Genomic DNA, 26945 nt, shown 5'->3' on the forward strand with positions numbered 1-26945 from the left:
TTTCTATCACGTATTGCTAGCCACGTGCTGCACAGAGAAATCCTCCTTTTCTATCACGTATTGCTAGTCGAGTATTGCACAGAGAAATCCTCCTTTTCTATCACGTATTGCTGGTCGAGTATTGCACAGAGAAATCCTACTTTTCTATCACGTATTGCTAGCCACGTGTTGCACAAAGAAATCCTCCTTTTCTATCACGTATTGCTAGTCGAGTATTGCACAGAGAAATCCTCCTTTTCTATCACGTATTGCTAGCCACGTGCTGCACAGAGAAATCCTTCTTTTCTATCACGTATTGCTAGTCAAGTATTGCACAGAGAAATCCTCCTTTTCTATCACGTATTGCTAGCCACTTTTTGCACAGAGAAATCCTCCTTTTCTACCACGTATTGCTAGCCACGTGTTGCACAGAGAAATCCTCCTTTTCTATTACGTATTGCTAGACACATGTTGCATAGAGAAATCCTCCTTTTCTATCACGTATTGCTAGCCACGTGCTGCACAGAGAAATCCTCCTTTTCTATCACATATTGCTAGCCACGTGCTGCACAAAGAAATCCTCCTTTTCTATCACGTATTGCTAGCCACGTGCTGCACAGAGAAATCCTCCTTTTCTATCACGTATTGCTAGTCGAGTATTGCACAGAGAAATCCTACTTTTCTATCACGTATTGCTAGCCACGTGTTGCACAGAGAAATCCTCCTTTTCTATCACGTATTGCTAGCCACGTACTGCACAGAGAAATCCTCCTTTTCTATCTCGTATTGCTAGTCGAGTATTGCACAGAGAAATCCTCCTTTTCTATCACGTATTGCTAGCCACGTGCTGCACAGAGAAATCCTTCTTTTCTATCACGTATTGCTAGTCAAGTATTGCACAGAGAAATCCTCCTTTTCTATCACGTATTGCTAGCCACTTTTTGCACAGAGAAATCCTCCTTTTCTACCACGTATTGCTAGCCACGTGTTGCACAGAGAAATCCTCCTTTTCTATTACGTATTGCTAGATACATGTTGCATAGAGAAATCCTCCTTTTCTATCACGTATTGCTAGCCACGTGCTGCACAGAGAAATCCTCCTTTTCTATCACATATTGCTAGCCACGTGCTGCACAAAGAAATCCTCCTTTTCTATCACGTATTGCTAGTCGAGTATTGCACAGAGAAATCCTACTTTTCTATCACGTATTGCTAGCCACGTGTTGCACAGAGAAATCCTCCTTTTCTATCACGTATTGCTAGCCACGTACTGCACAGAGAAATCCTACTTTTCTATCTCGTATTGCTAGTCGAGTATTGCACAGAGAAATCCTCCTTTTCTATCACGTATTGCTAGCCACGTGCTGCACAGAGAAATCCTCCTTTTCTATCACGTATTGCTAGCCACGTGCTGCACAGAGAAATCCTCCTTTTCTATCACGTATTGCTAGTCGAGTATTGCACAGAGATATCCTCCTTTTCAATCACGTATTGCTAGTCGAGTATTGCACAGAGAATTCCTCCTTTTCTATCACGTATTGCTAGCCTCGTGTTGCACAGAGAAATCCTCCTTTTCTATCACGTATTGCTAGCCACGTGTTGCACAGAGAAATCCTCCTTTTCTACCACGTATTGCTAGCCACGTGTTGCACAGAGAAATCCTCCTTTTCTATCACGTATTGCTAGCCACGTGTTGAACAGAGAAATCCTCCTTTTCTATCTCGTATTGCTAGCCACGTGCTGCACAGAGAAATCCTCCTTTTCAATCACGTATTGCTAGTCGAGTGTTGCACAGAGAAATCCTCCTTTTCTATCACGTATTGCTAGCCACGTGCTGCACAAAGAAATCCTCCTTTTCTATCATGTATTGCTAGCCACGTGCTGCAGAGAGAAATCCTCCTTTCCTATCATGTATTGCTAGTCGAGTATTGCACAGAGAAATCCTCCTTTTCTATCACGTATTGCTAGCCACGTGTTGCACAGAGAAATCCTCCTTTTCTATCACGTATTGCTAGCCACGTACTGCACAGAGAAATCCTCCTTTTCTATCACGTATTGCTAGTCGAGTATTGCACAGAGAAATCCTCCTTTTCTATCACGTATTGCTAGGCACGTGCTGCACAGAGAAATCTTCCTTTTCTATCACGTATTGCTAGTCGAGTATTGCACAGAGATATCCTCCTTTTCTATCACGTATTGCTAGCCATGTGTTGCACAGATAAATCCTCCTTTTCTACCAAGTATTGCTAGCCACGTGTTGCACAGAGAAATCCTCCTTTTCTACCACGTATTCCTAGCCACGTGTTGCACAGAGAAATCCTCCTTTTCTAGCACGTATTGCTAGCCACGTGTTGCACAGAGAAATCCTCCTTTTCTATCACGTATTGATAGCCACGTGCTGCACAAAGAAATCCTCCTTTTCTATCACGTATTGCTAGCCACGTGCTGCACAGAGAAATCCTCCTTTTCTATTACATATTGCTAGCCACGTGCTGCACAGAGAAATCCTCCTTTTCTATCACGTATTGCTAGTCGAGTATTGTACAGAGATATCCTCCTTTTCTATCACATATTGCTAGCCACGTGTTGCACAGAGAAATCCTCCTTTTCTACCACGTATTGCTAGCCACATGTTGCACTGAGAAATCCTCCTTTTCTATCACGTATTGCTAGCCACGTGTTGCACTGAGAAGTCCTCCTTTTCTACCACGTATTGCTAGCCACGTGTTGCAAAGAGAAATCCTCCTTTTCTATCACGTAATGCTAGCCACGTGTTACACAGAGAAATCCTCCTTTTCTATCACGTATTGCTAGCCACGTGCTGCACAAAGAAATCCTCCTTTTCTATCACGTATTGCTAGCCACGTGCTGCACAGAGAAATCCTCCTTTTCTATCACGTATTGCAAGTCGAGTATTGCACAGAGAAATCCTCCTTTTCTATCACGTATTGCTAGCCACGTGTTGCACAGAGAAATCCTCCTTTTCTACCACGTATTGCTAGCCACATGTTGCACCGAGAAATCCTCCTTTTCTATCACGTATTGCTAGCCACGTGTTGCACTGAGAAGTCCTCCTTTTCTACCACGTATTGCTAGCCACGTGTTGCAAAGAGAAATCCTCCTTTTCTATCACGTAATGCTAGACACGTGTTGCACAGAGAAATCCTCCTTTTCTACCACGTATTGCTAGCCACGTGTTGCAAAGAGAAATCCTCCTTTTCTATCACGTAATGCTAGCCACGTGTTACACAGAGAAATCCTCCTTTTCTATCACATATTGCTAGCCACGTGCTGCACAAAGAAATCCTCCTTTTCTATCACGTATTGCTAGCCACGTGCTGCACAGAGAAATCCTCCTTTTCTATCACGTATTGCTAGTCGAGTATTGCACAGAGAAATCCTCCTTTTCTATCACGTATTGCTAGTCGGGTATTGCACAGAGAAATCCTCCTTTTCTATCACGTATTGCTAGCCACGTGTTGCACAGAGAAATCCTCCTTTTCTATCACGTATTGCTAGTCGAGTATTGCACAGAGAAATCCTCCTTTTCTATCACGTATTGCTAGCCACGTGCTGCACAGAGAAATCCTTCTTTTCTATCACGTATTGCTAGTCAAGTATTGCACAGAGAAATCCTCCTTTTCTATCACGTATTGCTAGCCACTTTTTGCACAGAGAAATCCTCCTTTTCTACCACGTATTGCTAGCCACGTGTTGCACAGAGAAATCCTCCTTTTCTATTACGTATTGCTAGCCACATGTTGCATAGAGAAATCCTCCTTTTCTATCACGTATTGCTAGCCACGTGCTGCACAGAGAAATCCTCCTTTTCTATCACATATTGCTAGCCACGTGCTGCACAAAGAAATCCTCCTTTTCTATTACGTATTGCTAGCCACGTACTGCACAGAGAAATCCTCCTTTTCTATCTCGTATTGCTAGTCGAGTATTGCACAGAGAAATCCTTCTTTTCTATCACGTATTGCTAGTCAAGTATTGCACAGAGAAATCCTCCTTTTCTATCACGTATTGCTAGCCACTTTTTGCACAGAGAAATCCTCCTTTTCTACCACGTATTGCTAGCCACGTGTTGCACAGAGAAATCCTCCTTTTCTATTACGTATTGCTAGCCACATGTTGCATAGAGAAATCCTCCTTTTCTATCACGTATTGCTAGCCACGTGCTGCACAGAGAAATCCTCCTTTTCTATCACATATTGCTAGCCACGTACTGCACAAAGAAATCCTCCTTTTCTATCACGTATTGCTAGCCACGTGCTGCACAGAGAAATCCTCCTTTTCTATCACGTATTGCTAGTCGAGTATTGCACAGAGAAATCCTACTTTTCTATCACGTATTGCTAGCCACGTGTTGCACAGAGAAATCCTCCTTTTCTATCACGTATTGCTAGCCACGTACTGCACAGAGAAATCCTCCTTTTCTATCTCGTATTGCTAGTCGAGTATTGCACAGAGAAATCCTCCTTTTCTATCACGTATTGCTAGCCACGTGCTGCACAGAGAAGTCCTCCTTTTCTATCATGTATTGCTAGTCGAGTATTGCACAGAGATATCCTCCTTTTCTATAACATATTGCTAGCCACGTGTTGCACAGAGAAATCCTCCTTTTATATCACGTATTGCTAGCCACGTGTTGCACAGAGAAATCCTCCTTTTCTATCACGTATTGCTAGCCATGTGTTGCACAGAGAAGTCCTCCTTTTCTATCACGTATTGCTATTCGAGTATTGCACAGAGAAATCCTACTTTTCTATCACATATTGCTAGCCACGTGTTGCATAGAGAAATCCTCCTTTTCTATCATGTATTGCTAGCCACGTGTTGCATAGAGAAATCCTCCTTTTCTATCACGTATTGCTAGCCACGTGTTGCACAGAGAAAACCTCCTTTTCTATCACGTATTGCTAGCCACGTGTTGCACAGAGAAATCCTCCTTTTCTATCATGTATTGCTAGCCACGTGTTGCACAGAGAAATCCTCCTTTTCTATCATGTATTGCTAGCCACGTGTTGCACAGAGAAATCCTCCTTTTCTATCATGTATTGCTAGCCACGTATTGCACAGAGAAATCCTCCCTTTCTATCACTTATTGCTAGCAACGTATTGCACAGAGAAATCCACCTTTTCTATCACGTATTGCTAGCCACGTGCTGCACAGAGAAATCCACCTTTTCTATCACGTATTGCTAGCCACGTGCTGCACAGAGAAATCCGCCTTTTCTATCACGTATTGCTAGTCGAGTATTGCACAGAGATATCCTCCTTTTCTATCACGTATTGCTAGTCGAGTATTGCACAGAGAATTCCTCCTTTTCTATCACGTATTGTTAGCCCCGTGTTGCACAGAGAAATCCTCCTTTTCTATCACGTATTGCTAGCCACGTTTTGCACAGAGAAATCCTCCTTTTCTACCACGTATTGCTAGCCACGTGTTGCACAGAGAAATCCTCCTTTTCTATCACGTATTGCTAGCCACGTGTTGCACAGAGAAATCCGCCTTTTCTATCTCGTATTGCTAGCCACGTGCTGCACAGAGAAATCCTCCTTTTCAATCACGTATTGCTAGTCGAGTGTTGCACAGAGAAATCCTCCTTTTCTATCACGTATTGCTAGCCACGTGCTGCACAAAGAAATCCTCCTTTTCTATCATGTATTGCTAGCCACGTGCTGCAGAGAGAAATCCTCCTTTCCTATCACGTATTGCTAGTCGAGTATTGCACAGAGAAATCCTCCTTTTCTATCACGTATTGCTAGCCACGTGTTGCACAGAGAAATCCTCCTTTTCTATCACGTATTGCTAGCCACGTACTGCACAGAGAAATCCTCCTTTTCTATCACGTATTGCTAGTCGAGTATTGCACAGAGAAATCCTCCTTTTCTATCACGTATTGCTAGGCACGTGCTGCACAGAGAAATCTTCCTTTTCTATCACGTATTGCTAGTCGAGTATTGCACAGAGATATCCTCCTTTTCTATCACGTATTGCTAGCCATGTGTTGCACAGAGAAATCCTCCTTTTCTACCACGTATTGCTAGCCACGTGTTGCACAGAGAAATCCTCCTTTTCTATCACGTATTGATAGCCACGTGCTGCACAAAGAAATCCTCCTTTTCTATCACGTATTGCTAGCCACGTGCTGCACAGAGAAATCCTCCTTTTCTATTACATATTGCTAGCCACGTGCTGCACAGAGAAATCCTCCTTTTCTATCATGTATTGCTAGTCGAGTATTGTACAGAGATATCCTCCTTTTCTATCACATATTGCTAGCCACGTGTTGCACAGAGAAATCCTCCTTTTCTACCACGTATTGCTAGCCACATGTTGAACTGAGAAATCCTCCTTTTCTACCACGTATTGCTAGCCACGTGTTGCACTGAGAAGTCCTCCTTTTCTACCACGTATTGCTAGCCACGTGTTGCAAAGAGAAATCCTCCTTTTCTATCACGTAATGCTAGCCACGTGTTACACAGAGAAATCCTCCTTTTCTATCACGTATTGCTAGCCACGTGCTGCACAAAGAAATCCTCCTTTTCTATCACGTATTGCTAGCCACGTGCTGGACAGAGAAATCCTCCTTTTCTATCACGTATTGCTAGTCGAGTATTGCACAGAGAAATCCTCCTTTTCTATCACGTATTGCTGGTCGAGTATTGCACAGAGAAATCCTACTTTTCTATCACGTATTGCTAGCCACGTGTTGCACAGAGAAATCCTCCTTTTCTATCACGTATTGCTAGTCGAGTATTGCACAGAGAAATCCTCCTTTTCTATCACGTATTGCTAGCCACGTGCTGCACAGAGAAATCCTTCTTTTCTATCACGTATTGCTAGTCAAGTATTGCACAGAGAAATCCTCCTTTTCTATCACGTATTGCTAGCCACTTTTTGCACAGAGAAATCCTCCTTTTCTACCACGTATTGCTAGCCACGTGTTGCACAGAGAAATCCTCCTTTTCTATCACGTATTGCTAGCCACGTACTGCACAGAGAAATCCTCCTTTTCTATCTCGTATTGCTAGTCGAGTATTGCACAGAGAAATCCTCCTTTTCTATCACGTATTGCTAGCCACGTGCTGCACAGAGAAGTCCTCCTTTTCTATCACGTATTGCTAGTCGAGTATTGCACAGAGATATCCTCCTTTTCAATCACGTATTGCTAGTCGAGTATTGCACAGAGAATTCCTCCTTTTCTATCACGTATTGCTAGCCTCGTGTTGCACAGAGAAATCCTCCTTTTCTATCACGTATTGCTAGCCACGTGTTGCACAGAGAAATCCTCCTTTTCTACCACGTATTGCTAGCCACGTGTTGCACAGAGAAATCCTCCTTTTCTATCACGTATTGCTAGCCACGTGTTGCACAGAGAAATCCTCCTTTTCTATCTCGTATTGCTAGCCACGTGCTGCACAGAGAAATCCTCCTTTTCAATCACGTATTGCTAGTCGAGTGTTGCACAGAGAAATCCTCCTTTTCTATCACGTATTGCTAGCCACGTGCTGCACAAAGAAATCCTCCTTTTCTATCATGTATTGCTAGCCACGTGCTGCAGAGAGAAATCCTCCTTTCCTATCATGTATTGCTAGTCGAGTATTGCACAGAGAAATCCTCCTTTTCTATCACGTATTGCTAGCCACGTGTTGCACAGAGAAATCCTCCTTTTCTATCACGTATTGCTAGCCACGTACTGCACAGAGAAATCCTCCTTTTCTATCACGTATTGCTAGTCGAGTATTGCACAGAGAAATCCTCCTTTTCTATCACGTATTGCTAGGCACGTGCTGCACAGAGAAATCTTCCTTTTCTATCACGTATTGCTAGTCGAGTATTGCACAGAGATATCCTCCTTTTCTATCACGTATTGCTAGCCATGTGTTGCACAGATAAATCCTCCTTTTCTACCAAGTATTGCTAGCCACGTGTTGCACAGAGAAATCCTCCTTTTCTACCACGTATTCCTAGCCACGTGTTGCACAGAGAAATCCTCCTTTTCTAGCACGTATTGCTAGCCACGTCTTGCACAGAGAAATCCTCCTTTTCTATCACGTATTGATAGCCACGTGCTGCACAAAGAAATCCTCCTTTTCTATCACGTATTGCTAGCCACGTGCTGCACAGAGAAATCCTCCTTTTCTATTACATATTGCTAGCCACGTGCTGCACAGAGAAATCCTCCTTTTCTATCACGTATTGCTAGTCGAGTATTGTACAGAGATATCCTCCTTTTCTATCACATATTGCTAGCCACGTGTTGCACAGAGAAATCCTCCTTTTCTATCACGTAATGCTAGCCACGTGTTACACAGAGAAATCCTCCTTTTCTATCACGTATTGCTAGCCACGTGCTGCACAAAGAAATCCTCCTTTTCTATCACGTATTGCTAGCCACGTGCTGCACAGAGAAATCCTCCTTTTCTATCACGTATTGCTAGTCGAGTATTGCACAGAGAAATCCTCCTTTTCTATCACGTATTGCTAGCCACGTGTTGCACAGAGAAATCCTCCTTTTCTACCACGTATTGCTAGCCACATGTTGCACCGAGAAATCCTCCTTTTCTATCACGTATTGCTAGCCAAGTGTTGCACTGAGAAGTCCTCCTTTTCTACCACGTATTGCTAGCCACGTGTTGCAAAGAGAAATCCTCCTTTTCTATCACGTAATGCTAGCCACGTGTTACACAGAGAAATCCTCCTTTTCTACCACGTATTGCTAGCCACGTGTTGCAAAGAGAAATCCTCCTTTTCTATCACGTAATGCTAGCCACGTGTTACACAGAGAAATCCTCCTTTTCTATCACATATTGCTAGCCACGTGCTGCACAAAGAAATCCTCCTTTTCTATCACGTATTGCTAGCCACGTGCTGCACAGAGAAATCCTCCTTTTCTATCACGTATTGCTAGTCGAGTATTGCACAGAGAAATCCTCCTTTTCTATCACGTATTGCTAGTCGGGTATTGCACAGAGAAATCCTCCTTTTCTATCACGTATTGCTAGCCACGTGTTGCACAGAGAAATCCTCCTTTTCTATCACATATTGCTAGTCGAGTATTGCACAGAGAAATCCTCCTTTTCTATCACGTATTGCTAGCCACGTGCTGCACAGAGAAATCCTTCTTTTCTATCACGTATTGCTAGTCAAGTATTGCACAGAGAAATCCTCCTTTTCTATTACGTATTGCTAGCCACATGTTGCATAGAGAAATCCTCCTTTTCTATCACGTATTGCTAGCCACGTGCTGCACAGAGAAATCCTCCTTTTCTATCACATATTGCTAGCCACGTGCTGCACAAAGAAATCCTCCTTTTCTATCACGTATTGCTAGCCACGTACTGCACAGAGAAATCCTCCTTTTCTATCTCGTATTGCTAGTCGAGTATTGCACAGAGAAATCCTCCTTTTCTATCACGTATTGCTAGCCACGTGCTGCACAGAGAAATCCTTCTTTTCTATCACGTATTGCTAGTCAAGTATTGCACAGAGAAATCCTCCTTTTCTATCACGTATTGCTAGCCACTTTTTGCACAGAGAAATCCTCCTTTTCTACCACGTATTGCTAGCCACGTGTTGCACAGAGAAATCCTCCTTTTCTATTACGTATTGCTAGCCACATGTTGCATAGAGAAATCCTCCTTTTCTATCACGTATTGCTAGCCACGTGCTGCACAGAGAAATCCTCCTTTTCTATCACATATTGCTAGCCACGTACTGCACAAAGAAATCCTCCTTTTCTATCACGTATTGCTAGCCACGTGCTGCACAGAGAAATCCTCCTTTTCTATCACGTATTGCTAGTCGAGTATTGCACAGAGAAATCCTACTTTTCTATCACGTATTGCTAGCCACGTGTTGCACAGAGAAATCCTCCTTTTCTATCACGTATTGCTAGCCACGTACTGCACAGAGAAATCCTCCTTTTCTATCTCGTATTGCTAGTCGAGTATTGCACAGAGAAATCCTCCTTTTCTATCACGTATTGCTAGCCACGTGCTGCACAGAGAAGTCCTCCTTTTCTATCATGTATTGCTAGTCGAGTATTGCACAGAGATATCCTCCTTTTCTATAACATATTGCGAGCCACGTGTTGCACAGAGAAATCCTCCTTTTATATCACGTATTGCTAGCCACGTGTTGCACAGATAAATCCTCCTTTTCTATCACGTATTGCTAGCCACGTGTTGCACAGAGAAGTCCTCCTTTTCTATCACGTATTGCTATTCGAGTATTGCACAGAGAAATCCTACTTTTCTATCACATATTGCTAGCCACGTGTTGCATAGAGAAATCCTCCTTTTCTATCATGTATTGCTAGCCACGTGTTGCATAGAGAAATCCTCCTTTTCTATCACGTATTGCTAGCCACGTGTTGCACAGAGAAAACCTCCTTTTCTATCACGTATTGCTAGCCACGTGTTGCACAGAGAAATCCTCCTTTTCTATCATGTATTGCTAGCCACGTGTTGCACAGAGAAATCCTCCTTTTCTATCACGTATTGCTAGCCACGTGTTGCACAGAGAAATCCTCCTTTTCTATCATGTATTGCTAGCCACGTATTGCACAGAGAAATCCTCCCTTTCTATCACTTATTGCTAGCAACGTATTGCACAGAGAAATCCACCTTTTCTATCACGTATTGCTAGCCACGTGCTGCACAGAGAAATCCACCTTTTCTATCACGTATTGCTAGCCACGTGCTGCACAGAGAAATCCGCCTTTTCTATCACGTATTGCTAGTCGAGTATTGCACAGAGATATCCTCCTTTTCTATCACGTATTGCTAGTCGAGTATTGCACAGAGAATTCCTCCTTTTCTATCACGTATTGTTAGCCCCGTGTTGCACAGAGAAATCCTCCTTTTCTATCACGTATTGCTAGCCACGTTTTGCACAGAGAAATCCTCCTTTTCTACCACGTATTGCTAGCCACGTGTTGCACAGAGAAATCCTCCTTTTCTATCACGTATTGCTAGCCACGTGTTGCACAGAGAAATCCGCCTTTTCTATCTCGTATTGCTAGCCACGTGCTGCACAGAGAAATCCTCCTTTTCAATCACGTATTGCTAGTCGAGTGTTGCACAGAGAAATCCTCCTTTTCTATCACGTATTGCTAGCCACGTGCTGCACAAAGAAATCCTCCTTTTCTATCATGTATTGCTAGCCACGTGCTGCAGAGAGAAATCCTCCTTTCCTATCACGTATTGCTAGTCGAGTATTGCACAGAGAAATCCTCCTTTTCTATCACGTATTGCTAGCCACGTGTTGCACAGAGAAATCCTCCTTTTCTATCACGTATTGCTAGCCACGTACTGCACAGAGAAATCCTCCTTTTCTATCACGTATTGCTAGTCGAGTATTGCACAGAGAAATCCTCCTTTTCTATCACGTATTGCTAGGCACGTGCTGCACAGAGAAATCTTCCTTTTCTATCACGTATTGCTAGTCGAGTATTGCACAGAGATATCCTCCTTTTCTATCACGTATTGCTAGCCATGTGTTGCACAGATAAATCCTCCTTTTCTACCACGTATTGCTAGCCACGTGTTGCACAGAGAAATCCTCCTTTTCTACCACGTATTCCTAGCCACGTGTTGCACAGAGAAATCCTCCTTTTCTAGCACGTATTGCTAGCCACGTGTTGCACAGAGAAATCCTCCTTTTCTATCACGTATTGATAGCCACGTGCTGCACAAAGAAATCCTCCTTTTCTATCACGTATTGCTAGCCACGTGCTGCACAGAGAAATCCTCCTTTTCTATTACATATTGCTAGCCACGTGCTGCACAGAGAAATCCTCCTTTTCTATCACGTATTGCTAGTCGAGTATTGTACAGAGATATCCTCCTTTTCTATCACATATTGCTAGCCACGTGTTGCACAGAGAAATCCTCCTTTTCTACCACGTATTGCTAGCCACATGTTGAACTGAGAAATCCTCCTTTTCTACCACGTATTGCTAGCCACGTGTTGCACTGAGAAGTCCTCCTTTTCTACCACGTATTGCTAGCCACGTGTTGCAAAGAGAAATCCTCCTTTTCTATCACGTAATGCTAGCCACGTGTTACACAGAGAAATCCTCCTTTTCTATCACGTATTGCTAGCCACGTGCTGCACAAAGAAATCCTCCTTTTCTATCACGTATTGCTAGCCACGTGCTGCACAGAGAAATCCTCCTTTTCTATCACGTATTGCTAGTCGAGTATTGCACAGAGAAATCCTCCTTTTCTATTACGTATTGCTGGTCGAGTATTGCACAGAGAAATCCTACTTTTCTATCACGTATTGCTAGCCACGTGTTGCACAGAGAAATCCTCCTTTTCTATCACGTATTGCTAGTCGAGTATTGCACAGAGAAATCCTCCTTTTCTATCACGTATTGCTAGCCACGTGCTGCACAGAGAAATCCTTCTTTTCTATCACGTATTGCTAGTCAAGTATTGCACAGAGAAATCCTCCTTTTCTATCACGTATTGCTAGCCACTTTTTGCACAGAGAAATCCTCCTTTTCTACCACGTATTGCTAGCCACGTGTTGCACAGAGAAATCCTCCTTTTCTATTACGTATTGCTAGCCACATGTTGCATAGAGAAATCCTCCTTTTCTATCACGTATTGCTAGCCACGTGCTGCACAGAGAAATCCTTCTTTTCTATCACATATTGCTAGCCACGTGCTGCACAAAGAAATCCTCCTTTTCTATCACGTATTGCTAGCCACGTGCTGCACAGAGAAATCCTCCTTTTCTATCACGTATTGCTAGTCGAGTATTGCACAGAGAAATCCTACTTTTCTATCACGTATTGCTAGCCACGTGTTGCACAGAGAAATCCTCCTTTTCTTTCACGTATTGCTAGCCATGTACTGCACAGAGAAATCCTCCTTTTCTATCTCGTATTGCTAGTCGAGTATTGCACAGAGAACTCCTCCTTTTCTATCACGTATTGCTAGCCACGTGCTGCACAGAGAAGTCCTCCTTTTCTATCATGTATTGCTAGTCGAGTATTGCACAGAGATATCCTCCTTTTCTATAACATATTGCTAGCCACGTGTTGCACAGAGAAATCCTCCTTTTATATCACGTATTGCTAGCCACGTGTTGCACAGAGAAATCCTCCTTTTCAATCACGTATTGCTAGCCACGTGTTGCACAGAGAAGTCCTCCTTTTCTATCACGTATTGCTATTCGAGTATTGCACAGAGAAATCCTACTTTTCTATCACATATTGCTAGCCACGTGTTGCATAGAGAAATCCTCCTTTTCTATCATGTATTGCTAGCCACGTGTTGCATAGAGAAATCCTCCTTTTCTATCACGTATTGCTAGCCACGTATTGCACAGAGAAAACCTCCTTTTCTATCACGTATTGCTAGCCACGTGTTGCACAGAGAAATCCTCCTTTTCTATCATGTATTGCTAGCCACGTGTTGCACAGAGAAATCCTCCTTTTCTATCATGTATTGCTAGCCACGTATTGCACAGAGAAATCCTCCTTTTCTATCACTTATTGCTAGCAACGTATTGCACAGAGAAATCCTCCTTTTCTATCACTTATTGCTAGCAACGTACTGCACAGAGAAATCTGTACTTTAGTAAATATACCCCTACATCTCCTTAATGCTCTGAATTATATGTACCGCTCAAGCTCAGCTCCATCCAGATACCGTGTGTATGTAAGCTGTGAGTACGGCTATACAGACATATTGCTGCACAATAAACCAAGTACTGGTTAAGTCCTGATCTGTCTGTTGCATCTGGGATTCTGCTGCTACTGTTACCGGGACACTAGGGCGTCCCGAATACAATATTTAGGATGCCGGGATGCAGTGCCGGGTGGCAGGGGATTTTTGCCAGGCGGTCCGTCCAAACACTTCTGTAGATTGTTCGTAAGCAATACGCAAATATATGATTATACTTTGGGAAGATAAAGTACGAAATACAATATACGAATAACAAGATACTGTACCCAGAAAATCATCAGTTCCATGGATTGGTCATTGCAACAGGAAAGTACAAGGCAAGGCAGCCATCTTGCGCGTACTACATAGTTTTCAATGGGTGGGATAAGCAATACCTGGAGATGTTACCCATTGGAGGACTACAAAATACAGAAAGTAAGTTATTAAAAGAAAAGATATCCACATGCTTCAATAATACAAGTGTACTGGGCAGAATAGCCATATTGTGTGCACTACTTAGGTTACAAATGGGGGATAAGCAATACATGGAAACACAAAAAAACAGCATATGAAATATAGAATGCAGATATTGAAATATAAAATATAAGAAAACCATCATCAGTTCCATGTATTTTTCATCCTATCCATGAACAATATGATGGGGGAAGCAATTCGTAGAATGAGTTTTGCAGTTAGAGAAAAATAACAACAGATGCATGGAAGCAAAAAGGAATCAGTGGAATTGGAGGCTGGGCAGCAGATTATGAGAAATGTGATGCTATAAAGCAATCTTTAATGTGTTATCACTTTATGGGGAGACCCGCGAGTTCCATAACAGCATGGGTAAGTGTGGCTATATGTCGTACTTAAGGTAGCCCTGGACTCGCTGCTTTTCAGTCATAGCCCCATAGGGCTGCATACAAAAATGTGTGAGTTTGAGGGGAGATCGGACCACGAGGGTGGCGATTTCTCACACCGTTGCAATAGCAACTTGTCCCCTCTCTCAGCTAATAGACTTTTTCCTTAGTGCAAAAAATGGAACTTCATTATTCAGAGGCTGATTGTGAATTTAAAGAGGCCCTTGAAAAAATCACGAAAGTAGCCCTATGTGCGCACGCTGTAGGCATGCGTCCGAAAAGTGGGCGTGACCTTGTTGCAAGGGGTGGGACTTTGAGTCAAATGCCTTGTCCACAAGCCACTACCCTTCATTTTTGTCATGCTGATAGCCATGCCCCCAGTCTCCCTCTCCAATGAATATACACAGCCAGCATGTGAATGAGTATTTTCTTACCAACTGTATATGATTTCGCTGCAATGGGGAACCTCTGAAGAAATTGATTTTTCCTGGACAGGCAGTATCTTGAGTCGGTATTCATTATTCATGAAGGAGATCACATGGTCTAAAAGCCGCATGTTTGCGCAGGAATAAAGCCAATGTCATCAACATGAAACAGAGGTTAAAGGTTAAAGGTTAAACAGAGGGATAATACATAGTAACAGAGTTTCCCTGATCAAACTATTTAATATTAATAACATACTGTATATTTGCTAATTTGTTACCTTTTATATGTTTTTTTTTAATTTGTGTCTTTTACTGAAGATTACTGTTCCTCCTTTTTCTGTAATCCTACCAGTGGTCCTACCTGTGTCTCTCCAGCACCATCCCCCTGTGTGTCTCCAGAACAAGCCCTTCTGTGTGTCTCTCCAGTGCCATCTCCCTTGTGTACCCCAACGCCATCTCCTCTGTGACTCCATCTGCGTCTCCTCTGTGCCCTCCCCCCCAGAGTATCAGTGCAGGGGGTTAAGTGGAAGCTGCATTGTTCCCAGTTACTGATATAGTGTCGTGGGAAGGTGGACACTGGACTGAATCCTGAATGAGGTGGGAAAAGCTGGGGGGAGGGGGCGATATGAGAGGGACGCTGAGCTGAATGGGGGGAAAGTGCAATGTTGGCAGATGGCTGGATGGGGTTGAGAGGGGGAATGCTAGGCTGGAGAAGGGGGAATGCTAGGCTGGAGAACTGGGGGACACTGTGGGAGGTCCTTGGTGGGGGCAGTGGGAGTGCATTATGCTGGGGCTGGGGGAGAGGGGATCACTGGGCTTGGGGGGATACAATCACTTACCTGGTCTTGTTTCTGTTCGAGTAGAAAGCATACCTGGCCCAGCACACCCACAGAAGCTTTCTGAGCAGCTCCTCAGCCTCCATCGCTGCTCTGATCCAGCCGTGGCCACTGCTGCTGTTGCTTCCATGATCTGGGAGACTGCAGGTGAACAGCAATTCATTGGCTCCATCAGCGCCACCTACAGAATAAGTGCCTCAGAGCACCCGGAGCGGCTGGCCGAGCCGGGCCTGCTGACGTGCTGGCAGGCCACCTGTCATACAGGTGACGCACTACTGGGGGTGGGACCATGCAATAGTCAGACCGGCCCCACAGTCCCCTCGGTCCAGCGGGAAACATCCTGGTAAACTATACGGCCAATATGCCCCTGGCATTATCATACTGTATATTCAGCAGGCTTGAAGTAGATATTATGTAGTAGCTTATTAATGGTTCTGATACCTAAAACCAACAAAAGCTGGCCATGGATGTAAATAGAAAAAATGCACTATGGGTCTGATTCCAATCCACATGCAAATGCCATCGCAATTGTGATTTCTTATGAAAAGGAATTAAAAATGTATCACTCGCTGTCCAGTGCTTAGAGACACCCATTTAAAGCACCTCACATCCGCCACTCACGCAGATCCGGCGGCCATCAGCCTTCTGAGAAAGTATAAGGTGCCGCACACACAGCGTGTTTCCAGATATACAGAGGGCTCTCCTGCTGTGAGCAAGGACAGAGTGGATAATTTATGCTCGACCTGAAAACAGTGTTTAAACAGTCATACACACCTGCGTTTTTCTAAGCACCCCTCCCTACCATTACCTCCCCCTAAACGCTGACTACCTGACACTAACTTTTTGAGTCAATCCTCTGTCCGTGTGTGATTGCAAAACATTGGCCGCGTGTGCACAGAACGGCTTTCACGCATGTGCAATAGCTAATAATCGCTCAAACGACGTAAATATCGGCATTGCATGCAGATCTGAATCAGGCCCTAAATCTAAAAGTCCATGACTTAGCGTCTCCACACATCACTTATTTTAACAATGTGGTACAAATCATGTTTGCATCAATCCAGTTGCCATTTTGAGGTCTACGAGGGAAGCAGCCATTTGGCTGCACTCTCCTGGAAAACTGTTAATGTCATTAGAGATCCATTGTTTCAGTTAAAGCACTGTCCTGCTTTTGTTCTTAATAATTATTTCTTGTGATGGATCGTACTATTAAAATCTATCTCATGCACTGAAACAGGATATCTCTGCAATCTGCTATCCCAGAGGAGCCATGTTTCTGCACTATTATCCAGAAATATCTGATATTACAGGGTCTCATTAGCTCTCTTACCACTGCCAACATTGTCCTCTGTGATTGATAAAGGATCAGGATACAGGAAGCACATTTAGATGCATTCAGTTTAAATCCTCAAAGTCCCCAACAGCCACATCTGGAAATCATTCATTGCGTGGGCACACTGTGAGTGTAACCGTACAGACTAGATCCAATAATGTCTGCTGTCTCAGATAGCCTAATAGGGAAAGCACTTGGAAAGTGAAAGATTATATGGGAAAGCAAATGTTGGGTCAATAGTGTTATTCAAATTGAGGGCCTGATTCTGCAAGGATTGTAATTGCAGAGCTGCACGCAGGCAGATTTGCAATTGCGACCCTTGCAGATATGGTAATACAGCAGGGGACATCACGCCTCCTGTGCATTACTTATCCGAGCTGCGTTGTCCAACGCAGAATCATATAATCTGCGTAACAACGGTCGGCTGCGGTGACCCATGGAGTCCCACAGCTGGCCGTCGCAATTTAGAGGAAGAGGCCAGGAGATCCTGGCTTCTTCCCTCCTCCGTAACAGCAGCGACACGCCGCCGTTTCCAGAAACAGAGGGAATCGCCACCCCCTCTCCCTGCCCACAAACGGCAGCAGATTGTCAATCACTGACAGTCTGCTGCCAGTCTGTGAGCGAGTTAGCAGGACCCAATTTGCAGAATGGGTCCTGCGTCTGCGCAGATTCCCAAACATCGGTAATCTGCGTTCAGCAGTGCACTGCTAAATCAGGCCCTGAGTTTAGTAAACCATTTAGATATATGTTATATATGTGGAAGATGTCCCATATTGTTACTGTATTGGACTGTTTCCTTAAAGACAGCCTGTCAGTCTTGATAATGTGCAGCTTGCATTGTTCTTAACAGACCAAAATTGTAATGTTATAAAATGTAACAGAATTTTCCATGCATGCACACTTAGGAAAAATAGTCCCCCCTTATGATATAGCACTGCTCTGCTTGAGAGTCATCTCACACATTGCTTTATCCCCATTCCCTTGTTTCCCCCTACTTACTGTGTCATGCTCTGTGAGTGCTAGTGAGGCAAGACATGAATGGGTTGCCCGAGAGTGAGTTTAAATTGAGTGAGTTTAGATCCAAATGTGTTCACTCATAGCATGCCACACAACGCGTTTTGCATATGGAGATCCTTTGTCAAGCATGGACAAAGGATCTCCATATCCGAAACGCATTGTGTGGCATGCCATGAGTGAACAAAATGGACACAATGGACAGAATCTTCTCCATTAAGGACTCTCTTTTTTTTTTTTTTTACCAGGCAAGCCATGTGGTGTGATGCTAACTAGCCTGCAATCTAGAGCTAAGGCTGGGTCACCATCAGTTGCTCACACCACTGACCTTATATGGTATGAGCCATCTAATTAATTTGTCCATATATATCTACAATTTGTTACTTGTTCTATTTTAATCTATTTTATTTTGTGTGCGCCACACTTATGTAATAAAGTGTAATTCCATAGTTCAGTAGGCTACATAAAACATTGTAACTTATTATTATTAATAACTAGCTGCAGTACCCAGGTTTAAATTTTCAAGTGATGTCGTCCAAATCTATACAGTGGAAGGCCCAGACAGTGGCAGTACTTTGACCCTGGGTCAAAGTTCTGCCAAACCCCGTTGTGAGGTTCAACTGTGACCCCATCCACTCCATTAGGCACCCAAGACCAATTGCCACCCCTCTGTGAAGTTTTCATCTAAATCCATCCAGTGAAAGTTCTGCCCATTGTACACCAACGGAAGGTCCAACCGGGACCCTAACCCTACTTAAATCTGGCTAGGATCCAACTGGACCACCTTGCATTGGTTTCATCCCAATCGATGCAGGGATGTCCGAATGTATAACCAGACAGACAGACAAACAGGCATACAAACAGACCAATGAATTTTATCTACATTTACAGGAAGACTTGTGACGTGTTTTATATATGGTAGAAGAAACAGCGGCACTCCAGGAATTTGAGTTTGCAACAATAATTGTATTCACAACATAACAGTACTTTTATGTTGTGAATACAATTATTGTTGCAAACTCAAATTCCTGGAGTGCCGCTGTTTCTTCTACCTTATGCATCATTACCACTGAGGACACCCGGGTCCAGTCTGCTTATATGAGGAGTGCCAAGCTGAAACTTCACTATATATATTTATATATATATATATATATATATGTATATGTATATATATATATATATATATATATATATGTATATATATAAAAAATATATTGTGACAATTTGGGGTAATTTACTCGGTAGATGGGTGTCAGTGGTGCAGTGATTAATGCCCCAAGTGAGGGTCTACAAAGCTTTTCCAGGAAAAATAAATGATCAGCACGATCAGGAAACAAAACAACAAATGCCTAGCCCCCATCAGGGCACTGACTCACTTCTTCACCCCTGACTAACCTTGGGCAGCTAGTCTGTAAACATATTCCAAAGTCTCTCTCTGCCTCCTGCAGAGTAACACTGGGATAATTAGCCTGGCATGGCTTGGCATCTGGCTTCTCAATTGTCAGCTGTCCTGACACAGGCTCCGGCCTGGTCTTTAGCTGGCTGTTTTTCACAGCCTCACACTCTGACGTTCTTCCTTGCAGTTAACATAGGCTTCGGCCTACTCACATTCACGTGGCTCAGTCCCAAAGTTTGATGGCCTTCCCTGTCTCCCACAGGTGTAGGCTCGTCTCAGACCTCCTGGCCCTCAATGACTTTCTGGCACAATGATCTCTGTCTGACTGGTGTGCCTCAGTCCTACCTGGACTGAATCCACTCTACAGCAATTAGTGAGCTACCACCTGCCCGTGTGGGCAGATCCCTCCAGCCGCACACAGAATCCATGGCTCACTAACGCCATCTCTGGTGATCCTGTCACAATATATATATATATATATATGGCCATCCATATAAATGATGTAAGTTATCCTTCATGTTGTTAATTTAAAATGCTATAAGCTAAAAAAAAATGTAATTAGAGGGGGGTGGTCACTTGTGCTACTAGGGAATTTGTCAATGCTGGGATGTCTGAGTTGCATGTACTGCATACTTGCCTACCCTCCCGATTTGGTCGGGAGCCTCCCGAAAATTGGGTGCCGCTCCCGACCTCCCAGGAAGGCAGGCAAGCCTCCCGGGCACCAGCGACCTGTCCGCCCCCCCCCTGCACTTACTATAAAAATCCCGGCACAGGAGGGGCCAGTGACGCCATTCGTGCTGAATCGCGTCATCACGGCCCTGCCCCCTGCCTCACAATGCCTTTAAAAACGGCATTGTGAAGAGGGGGCGAAGTAGCGATGACGCGAATGCGATACCACGCCCCGATGCTCGGCCCCAAAATAATAGTCACTGCTGGGCCACGCCCCCTTTTCATTGCAACCCGCCCCCCCTAGAAAGCCAGACAGCTCCCTCCCGGAAGGAGGGAGTAAAATGTCAGCATGTATGATATACTGTAGATGTTTTGCCTGCCATGTGGGAGTCTGATGGCACGTGGGACTATTTTGGAATCAGTAAATTACCTGTTGGGCAATTTGTAAGGAGTGATGTGGTACTGTCAAGTTCCTTTTCAGGTTGTTTTTTCATTCTTGAATTTAAGGGTAATGTGCGGTCCTTTTGAAGGCTAGAGGGCACACATGTGGCCATTGAAATATATCAGGTTGCCCAGCATTCTGCATCTGGACTGCAGTCTTGCCAGCCAGGAAAATATAACAGTTATTGTTTCTATTTTAAAAGTCTTGGAGGGGCAGGAATAGTGTGTGTGGGGATAGTGGAGGGGCTGTAGATTGAATCTTTGCCACCAATAAACCTAGTACGGGCCCTATATAGAGGTGGTACTGGAGCACAATTTGGTGAATTAGTTCTCTAAGAACAGAGTCTTGCGGGACCCCAACAGATAGCGGTTGTGGTGGGGAGGATGTCTCAGAGGTAGACACAAATAATATATTACAAATAATATATTTTTTAAATATGTTTTATAATTAGCTTTAAAATTCAATTTAGTTTTGACTTTTCAGCTTTAGAAATTAAAAGTAAAATGTTTCTTATTTTTTCACTTTACTAAAGGAACTCATTTAGGACTCTATTTACTACAATCCACATTGGGAATGCATATTGTAGTGTGATATTACCGAATGAATACGCATTGCGAATTCAGGCAATATCACAGGGACTTACTAAAAATCCCTTGCAGGGACAGAGCTTGCGATAACGCTCTATCCCTGCAAATCCCCTCCACAGCCTTATCACGGTATTTTCGCCAAAAATACAGTGACAAGTGCCCGCACATGCGATGACCAGCTGCCGCTGGTACCCCCCCCCGGTGCTAAGCCCCGCCCCCGTGATCGCGACCCCCCATGACCCCCCCTCCCTTAATTGTACTTACCTGCATGATCCAGGCTCCGGTGATGTCCTCCATGGCTCATGTCAGCTGACATCCCATACTGCACTGGGACCCGGTCACCTGATGACCGGGCCGCAGTGCAGTATGGGAGACCAGCTGACTGGAGGGAGGACATCACCGGAGCCCGAGCTCCGGTCCCTGGACTCAGGTAAGTTAATTATTTTTTTGGCTATTTTATATTTTTTTTGCAGTGTATCAGTGTGTGGTCTGTTTAAGCCACACAGCTGATCACTGGGGCCGGCTCCATGCTCTGCTCTGCATGTTGGAGTGGAGCAGGAGTACGGTAACCGGGGGAGACCCTGGATAATGCCACCTCCAGATGGCGTTATTATCACAGGGCCTCCCCAGGTATTTTTTTTCACAATTTTTTTTAGTAACTTGCACACAGATCGCATTTCCCATTACAATTATGGGAAATGCAATCTAATTACTAATAATAAGTGATGCTTAGGGGTTGGAGTAGAATTTTACTCCAATTGCCCTGTAGTAACTTTAGGTGAAACTAAAATAATGTGAAAAGGGTGTGAAAACACCCTTTTTCACTTTATTTTAGTAAAAATATTGATAATAGAGCTCCAAGAGTAGTGAAGCACCATATAATGCAGCACCAGCACCAGACTTTTTAGTCTGGGGAATTACTAAAATCTTGAAAGATTACATATTTGTAATGTGATAATCCCTTCTATCAAGTTATAACATCAACCACAGAAGCTTATTATGGCATTATCATTTAAGGCCCTCATTCAGAGCCGTTCGCTATTTGTGGTCGCTCGTTTAAAAACAAGGGGTGGCTATTCAAATGATCCGTACGCACATTGCAGTCTGTTCACACCTCTAAGTCTGAACGAGCGAGCAAAACATACGCTCGTTTATTTGTTAAAAACGCCCCCTGGCCGCTCGCATCCTACGTCATGTCCGCTATTTATTAGATTAATCGAGTACATCGACCAGCGTATGAACTGCTCGCTATTCTTGTGGTTGGTGTTTGCTACCACAAATTTGCGAGCAGTTCTGGCTATAAAATAACCCAGTGACGTGGTCAATGACGCTGCTGTTTTAAATATGCACACCCATAAAACGCCCGTTTTGACCTTTAAGCACGCCTGCGTTCGGATCTCCACTCCCCATTTTCAAGCACCTTCCCCTGTTACCACCCACATACGCCTCATTCTGTCACTCAAAATAGCAGGCACTCGCTATATTGCGTACCAACGATTTTCGGCCGCACTGACTGGTTCGCGCATGCGTACTAAAAACCGTACGCATGCGCAGATGTGCAAACATCGCTCGGAACGAGCGTACTGCCGCTAACGAGCGGCTCTGAATGAGGGCCTAAGTATAACTATAGTATGTTGCCATCTTTATCCAAAAGCCCTTTGGATATAAATACATTATTTGTCATACAGAACCTTAGTAACAACTGTAACCAAGAAGGCAGTTTGTTTATTTCTGATGGTGCTCAGCAGTTTGCAGTTAGGGCACCTTTTTTTAGTGTGAAATTTAGTGTCAGACAGCAGTTAAATAGGGAATGTGAGACAGCATTTTATTTTATATTAATAATTTTTAGACAAAATATGTGGTTGTATTGCTATCATCCCTTTATCCACACTAGTCTCACAAGCACAGGAGTGTGGTGTACTGTATGTTACGCACGTTACAAGACTTCATTGTAATTAACTCATACGTAAATTATTAATGCTATGACCATCTCAATAATCTTTACGGTGGCTGTGAGCCACAATTAAAACTTCAGCATAACTCACAACATGCAAAAAAATGCAAAATCGGGACAAATCAGGACAAAATAAGCCCCCTCCATTATCCTCCCAATGATCACTCTATGGGATTCAAGCTTAGTGGTGTACATACCAGTGGCAAACGCAGGATTTCTAGAGGGGGATTTCCAAATGCTTGATTTTAGAGCGAGTGTGGCCAGTCCATGAAGAGGGCATAATTAGTACTTAAACAGCTTTAATATGCGTCATACATACTGTATTGTGTGTGATAATTCCAGCATATACAGGACCAGCGATCACAGTAAGCCATTATATGCAGCAGTAGGACCATCCTGCCTGAGCTGAATGTATTTATTTTAGATGTGGGCACCATTCCAGAGCATTGGAGCAAGTTCTGGAGCCTGGAGGAGCAGCAGAAGGACCTAGCACTGCCCTGGACATATATGTACATATTGGGCTCTATAGCAGTGCAACCCTAACAGTACATGTTTTCCAGATCTCCTAGTTGGTGCACAGGTTATTTATCACTGGCGGCTGATACATGTTAAAAGATCCACAGGTGGTGCTAATTATTTCATTTGTGATACTGCAGCAATGCATAAAATGCAGCACTAGTAAAATTCTATTACATTACTATTTCTATTGTGGTCATTGTGTGGGCTGGGGAGGGGGGTTTCCAGGCAGACGGAAACCCCCCTGCGTTTGCCTATGCATACAGTACATTTGGCACTGTACATTAGTAATACAGAGGCATTATGTGACTAGATAAGTCCAGGACTCACTCTGTGTGGGTCTTGTGAACTTTAAGGATTCATTAAATAATCACAGGTCAGGTTAAGAGAATAATGCCTTCTATACAGTACATGAAGAGCACTCTATACTGCACATAAATGGTTATTGACAGGAAATGGCCCAAACATCATATGTCTCCAGTGTAACGGGTGAGCCTAGAGCCTTATTGGTTCTGTATAACATCAGACTTCTCCAGCTGAAAGATTTCCCATGCAATGCATAGGGAAGCCTATTTAAGAAGAATTATGGCGGTATTGCCTAAGTCCTTTTATTACTATCAACATTTCAGGATGGCAATAGCAAAGATAGAGTATAGAAAAATGCTTTATTTATTAAAACAAAGCATTTTTTTTACAGAAAAATTGTCTACTTGATGATGATGCTTATTATTTTATTTTTACTTTTTTAAATTAAATTAAATTGTTTGAAAAGCCTAAATCAAGGCTTCTAGCGCCATTGATCATATTATTATTATCCTTTATTTATAGAGCAGCACAAGGGGTCTGCAGTGCCTTACAAGGTACATAAACAGAAACAGTATGAACAAAACAAGAGCAAAAATAGCATACAGTACAAAATGTTGCAGGATATGGACAAGGTGTATAAACATTGCTTCATCAGCAGTTCTAATACTCAAATAAGCAGGTTAGCATAGGCGTGCGCAGATACTGGCACAGGGGGTGCCACAGCAGGACCTCCCCGTACGCCAGATCAAGGACTACTTAATCCGCCCTCCCTCTGGGACATAGCAAACACACCTGGCCACGGGGTAGTCCATGAACTGGCGGAGGCTCCTCTCTGTGGCGTAACTATAAATTTTGCTCCCCCTTGCCAAAAATGTTTCTGACGCCCCCCATGGCATTTTGGTAAAATCATTACAGGGCCATTTATACGCAATTTGGCTCCCAGTGCAAAAGTTAAAAATGTGCCCCCACCTCCCCCTAGACAGTTTACAGTATTTTTCCTCCTTGTAGTAATGCCTATTACACATTATGCCGCACACTGTAATGCCCTTTACACATTATTCCACACACCCTTAATGCCCATTAAACATTATGCCACACACTGTAATGCCTATTACCAAAGTGCCACTTACATATTTGCCCCCTGACACAATTTTATGCCCCAAAGTAAGGCTTCTAATTACTTTTAAATTACCAGATCATTGTCATGGGTCTTATACAGTGCCCCTAGTAGTGCCCCTTATACAGTGCCCCCAGTAGTGGTCCCCCTATGCAGTGCCCCTTACGTAATGCCCCCAGTAGTATTCCCCCTTACATAGTGCCGCCAGTCCTAACCCCCCAGCAGTGCCCCCAGTAGTAGTGCCCCCCAGCAGAGCCTCCAGTAGTAGTCATCCCCCCAGTAGTAGTCCCCCACTTATGCACTGCCCCCAGCAGTAATCCCCACCTATGCAGTGCCCCCAGGAGTAATCCCCTCCTATGCAGTGCCCTCAGTTGTGGTCCCACCAGTGCAGTGCCCCCAGTAGTGGTCCCACCAGTGCAGTGCCCTCAGTAGTAGTCCCCCCCAGCAATGCCTCCAGTATTAGACCCCCCCAAAATGCCTTCAATAGTAGTCCCCCCCAGCAATGCCCCCAGTAATAGCCCCCCCAGCAATGCCCCCAGTAGTAATCCCCCCCAGCAGTGCCCCAAGTAGCAGTCCCTCCCCAGCAGTGCCCACAGTAGCAGTCCTCACCCAGCAGTGCCCCCAGTAGTAGTCCCCCCCAGGATTGCACCCAGGAGTGCACCCAGTAGTAGTCCGCCTATCAGTGCCCCCAGTAGTAGTCCCCCCAGCAATGCCCCCCAGTAGTAGTCCCCCCCAGTAGTCCAGTAGTGCCCCTGGTTGTAGTCCTCCCCCAACAATGCCCCCCAAGTAGTAGTCCCCCCCAGGCAGTTCCACCCAGCAGTGCCCCCAGTAGTGGTCCCACCAGTGTGCAGTGCTCCTAGTAGTAACCCCAGCAGTGCCCTTAGTAGTAGTCTCCCCAGCAATGCCCTTAGTAGTAGTCCTCCCCCCCAGCACTGCCCTTAGTAGTAGTAGTCCTCCCCCCAGTGCCCTTAGTAGTAGTCCATCCTCCCCCCCAGCAGTGCCCTTAGTGGTAGTAGTCCCCCCCAGTGCCCTTAGCAGTCATCCCCCCCAGCAGTGCCCTTAGTGGTAGTTCTCCCCCCCCAGTGCCCTTAATAGTAGTCCGTCCTCCCCCCAGCAGTGCCCTTAGTGGTAGTAGTCCCCCCCCAGTGCCTTAGTAGTAGTCCGTCCTCCCCTCAGCAGTGCCCTCCGGTAGGACCTCTAGCATATGTCTCCTCCTAGGCGGCGGACATTTTGGGAGGGCTGTATTCTGCAGATTTCATGCGGACGGCTAGTCTGCATAGAATCTGCAGCCACCTCGCCCCACAAGCCTCCGCACCCCCAAGCCACCGTGGGGGCTGCGGGGGTGGTAGTTACGCCACTGGTTCCTCTGTGGCACCCCCTGTGCCAGCTTCTGTGCACGCCTATGCAGGTTAGGTGGCACTGTAGGCAGTGGGGAGGAGATGATAGTATAAATGAGAGAAGGAAAAGTACATGAGGGTAGAGGGTCCTTCTCGTGACAGCTTACAGTCTAAAGGAACTTCTAAAGTTGAGTCACACATAGGGGGTTATTCAATTAGGCTGCGAAAAGTCGTTTTCGCATGTTTGGATTATCCCCGAATTCAATTTCAAAGACTTTTCGCCGGTGCGAAAAGTCTTTGAAAAAAAACGGGGATAGGTTTTCACCGTGCTTTACATGGCGAAAAAAAGTGCAGATTTGGGGTTTAGGGGTGCAGGCTTAAAAAAATTAGACTGCATTCCTGGGAATAGCCCCAAAAAACAAACTGTGTTAAAAAAAAGTTTTAAAAAAAATAGGGACACCCCATAAAAAATTATTTCAGTT

This window comes from Taudactylus pleione, unplaced genomic scaffold (assembly GCF_031769625.1).
Source record: "Taudactylus pleione unplaced genomic scaffold, aTauple2 ptg000095l, whole genome shotgun sequence".
Classification (NCBI taxonomy): Eukaryota; Metazoa; Chordata; class Amphibia; order Anura; family Myobatrachidae; genus Taudactylus; species Taudactylus pleione.